This window comes from Varanus komodoensis, unplaced genomic scaffold, assembly GCF_004798865.1.
Source record: "Varanus komodoensis strain SLA01 unplaced genomic scaffold, ASM479886v1 scaffold38, whole genome shotgun sequence".
In the NCBI taxonomy this organism is placed as follows: Eukaryota; Metazoa; Chordata; class Lepidosauria; order Squamata; family Varanidae; genus Varanus; species Varanus komodoensis.
In genome coordinates, this window is record NW_025335909.1 from 7,318,689 (window position 1) to 7,322,747 (window position 4,059).

At 54.2% G+C, this 4,059-nt stretch overlaps 2 protein-coding genes across 4 annotated transcripts in view; one reads left to right on the top strand and one right to left on the bottom strand.

The window, feature by feature from the left end:
• The window catches only part of KDM2B (lysine demethylase 2B), a 61,465-nt gene extending 60,754 nt beyond the window's left edge, over nt 1-711 (bottom strand). For all 3 annotated transcript variants that reach the window (XM_044440853.1, XM_044440851.1, XM_044440850.1), the window contains exon 1: nt 539-711. The gene's annotated coding sequence lies outside the window, so the exon portion shown is untranslated. The remainder of the gene's footprint in view (nt 1-538) is intronic.
• The window catches only part of ORAI1 (ORAI calcium release-activated calcium modulator 1), an 18,363-nt gene continuing 14,598 nt past the window's right edge, over nt 295-4,059 (top strand). The window contains exon 1 of the mRNA XM_044440863.1: nt 295-332. The gene's annotated coding sequence lies outside the window, so the exon portion shown is untranslated. The remainder of the gene's footprint in view (nt 333-4,059) is intronic.

Here is a 4,059-nt window from a genome sequence, read left to right on the forward strand (position 1 = left end):
GGGGCAGCGCCTCGCGGCCCCCGCGCCGCCGTGCGCGCCCGGGGGGCCAGCCGCGTGCCCGGCCGGCCCCCGCCCCGCGGCCGCGCTGGGGGGACGGGGCGGCGGGAGGGACCCCGGCCGGCAGAGAGACCCTGAAGCCTCCAGGAAGTGGGAGCGGAGGTGGGGCCGCCGCTGGTGGAAGGAGCCCCCCCGCTCACCTCCGGAAGCCGCCTCTTCCTGGGCCGGCCGCCGACGGGCTGCGCCGAGGTGCGGCGCGCCAGTGCTGCTCGCGCCGGGCGCTGAAGGTGGGACCGCGCATCCGAGACCCCGGGAGCACAGCACCGCCGCGCAAGGTCAGCGAGACGCACGGTCCCCCCCCAGCCCCAAAGCAGCGGCGGCGGCGGCCTCCTTTTGCGGCAGAAGCGCCCCCCCCCCCAAAGCCGAAGCGGATACGTTCGCTTGGCTTCCCAAGGCGGGCTCGACCCCGCTTCAGCAGCGGTGCAGGTGGGGGGAGGCGTAGACAGGTGGGGCATCCGGGCAGTTCCTCTGACCTCCTCACCTGCCTTGTCGATGCGGAGCAGAGCGGAGATCCCCCCGACAACCAGGTCGGGCAGATGTGCGACTCAGAGATGAGGCTGTGCGCCAGCTTGCTTTGCCCTTTGCTTGGACGCCCCCGCCAAGCTCAGCCTCTCCGCCTCAGCCGTGGCTGCGCTGCGGGGGGAAGAACAGAAGGCCGGGTGTGCTTTGCAGGGTTGTCGTGCAGCCTGCTGAGGGCGCAACTGCAAAGAGCTCTCCGAAGGAGCCTGCCCCAGCCTGGTGCCCTGGTGTGTAGGACAGCTGGTTGGGGACAGGGGCAACATGGCATCAGGTTGGAAGAAGACTTCCTTCAAGGCCATCCTTGAAAATAATTGCCAGCCTTTAAAATACACTGCTAACGACTTAAACAACCTAAAATAGGACTTGCACACATTTCTGTTAATTGATGAATCGTCTGAACATGCATGATATACATAAATTATTACTTTAAATTGTAATACTTTGTCTCATTTATAGAAATCATGTCATTTTTATTACTTTGTTTACATTCAGTTCTATTATTAACCTGGGTAGTAATTCTAAAAACATTTTTGCCCTTTTCTCCACACTAGGAACCTCACTGTGTATTATCTGTTTTTTCTGAACCTGGAAACTGTACAGGCTAATTTCAAGTGCTTTCGGAGTAATTGTAATTAATTACTAGTAAAAGTACTGTGCAAATGCTTAATCACAGCCTCTTTGTTAATTATTCCTTTATTATATTTCGGTCTGATTCCAAGGATAGAATCTAATATGGAGGAGAGGTTTACGAGTTCCTTGGAGGAAGAAGGTGGACTATATAATAAATACCTAAACATTAACCAGTGTAGAAATGCTTTCACAGCAGGCCTTCCTCATTGGAGATGTGTAGAGGTTTGAGAGAGGTATCCCTAATTTAACCGCCCAGCCTTCCCTTAAGAGTGCGAAGTTCAGAACTACCTTCACAGCATGTGTATTTACTTTGCAGACAAAGCACAAAAGATCTGCTTTGCCTTATAATAACCCGCTCATTTACAAATGTACGCATGTTCACCAGGGATTCAGGAGCTGCCAAGCCAAGCACACCAACAGCACTAAATTCACAGCAACATCGATCCAGTAACCCCCCACCCCGAAGCCACAATGCAGCATCAGAACAGAGATAGGGCCCTGTCCTGGCTGAAGTGCTCTGATTCCAGAGGCTTGGAATGGCCCGTTCCCTGTTACGACCCATTCGCCACCCCTTTCTCCACCTGGCACAATCACAGAGCCTATCTCTGAAGAATCCAGTCACCTACATGAATACACTGCAAGATAAATCTAGATTAAACTCTGCGATTTCAAGGTCCCGTGAAGAACTTAGTTCCCGGAATGCTACAGCATAAATATCAGGGCGATCACCAAGAAATAAACCTCAATGAGAGGAGTTTTAGTTGATTCATCTATTAATGTTTAGGTCATACCTGCATAGGCAGATTATTCCTGGCATACAGCTGTTTACCTGGGAGTTCTTGTGGGGACCATACCTTACCCAAGGGGTAGTTCTCACCATTGGGATGGCAAAAGCCACAAAGCCTGTGCTTATTGCTCAAACCACAGAAAAAGCAATTAAACATGTTCTGATCGCAAGATCTTTTGCTCTGGTTGGGCCTATTCTACATTCTGTCATGCTGGGAAATGAGCTGGTGGCTTGCACCTAACAGCTGTTAGCTTTCTACAGGAGTGAGGGGAGACAGGAGAGAGAGATTAAAAACAAAACAAAAACCAGGAGTGGCTCATTAAAATCTTTTATGCATGTTGTAGCCATGGTTTTTGCAGGCAGCATTTTTATACAATCTCACTACAGTATAAAAAGGGTTGCGGGTGGGGGGGGGAGTACTCAGTTTGTACGCTGGGTTCCCTCCCACCTTATGATGGTTAGTAAAAGCAGGGAGAAACACAGGACAGAGAGAAACGTCATCCAGTGTGTATATGTTTATACAGGCGTTTAATTTTTATTTGAAAAACTCTCAATCCATATGGCAGACTTCCTTAATTCAGTGCAGTCTGGATGTGTTGGATTACAGCCCCCATCATTCCCAGTGGTGTGACACATTGGAAGAGCACCTGATTGGGTAAAGCTGCCATAGGCAATTATCAGTGGCAAGGGGTGGGGGGGTTGCTTATGTGACATTATGACCAGAATATTGATTCACGAAAAAGACTATGCACCCAAGAATATGCCCTCCACTTCATTGCAAAAAATATTTTTGCACACAGAAGTCTCCACTGGGCATCTGTGAGAAAAATTAGCAGAGGAGAGATTAATCAAGGACAAATAGCCTTAATCGCTGCATCACAAATCTTAAAGGAGGTCCTTTTGGTGCAAGAGAACTTCAGAGGAATATTGAAGAGAGTGCTGAATTCTAATTTGACAGGTTTATTTCTATTGCAAGAAACCTAAATTGGGATTTAGGATTCTTCTCATACATGTTAATTGGCTCACCTACTGCCAGGATATTATCAGAAACAGGTACACTGAAAAGGATCAGTATTAATAGATGTCTTTAATATCAAAGGAAATCTACACTGCATTTTCTTTTCTTCCGACCTGTCTACGTTTCTCATCCCATATAAAAAAACCTCGAAGTTGCTCATGCGCTCTTGAAGCAAACTTTGTAAGGGCAGGACGCTTGGAGACCATCGAAAGCCAGCTGTCCCCAGCTTAGTGCCCTCCAGATGTTTTGGACTGCAACTCTCAGGATTCCTGAAATTCGACCATGCTAGCTGGGTCTGATGGGAGCTGAAGTCCAGAAGAGCGGGCAAGAACGAGCCCTGCTCTCCGCTCCACCTTCAGTGCCCCACCTCCTTCGAAGGAATCGGCTTCCTCAACCTGTTGACATTTCGGACTTCTGCTCCCATCGGCCCAGGCCAGCACAGCCAGCGCTCTGCGACCTGGGAGATGGAGTCCACGGCCTCTGGGTGGGGAGGAGGGTTCGGGCCTACTGGGCCTGTTCCCTGCGCGAGTTCAGGGCACAGCGGGCCCTGCGAGGGAGGCCCGCCGGCGGGGACGGCCCGTGCCCCCACCGGCAGCGCCATGGGGCAAGGGCTCGCAGACCCGCGCCTGCCCCTCCGCGGGGCCTCTGGCGCCCCGGCCTCGACAGCTGCACCGGCGCCCGGGTTTTGCCAGCGCTGGCCTTAACCCGGGAATAGGCCGCAACAGCCGTGCCTCTCGGAGGACTTGCACCAGGCCAGCTTCCTGCGGGAGCGGCCCGGCGGCCTGCCCAGGCCTGCCTCGCACAGGGCCACCGGGGTGCGGACGGGGCCGGCGGCCGCCAACCCCGGAGGGGGCCTGGGGCAGCGGGGCTCTGGCATCGTGCGGCCCTCCTGCGGAGCCGCCGGGGCCGCGGCGCGGGGGGCCCCGCGGGAGGGGCAGGCGCTCGGGGCAGCGCCCACGCCGGGCTGCGCTCGGGGCGCGGAGGGGGCGGGCATCAGGGGAGCTGGCCCGGCGCCGCATCCGGTGCTGGCCCGGCCCCGGGGGCGGCG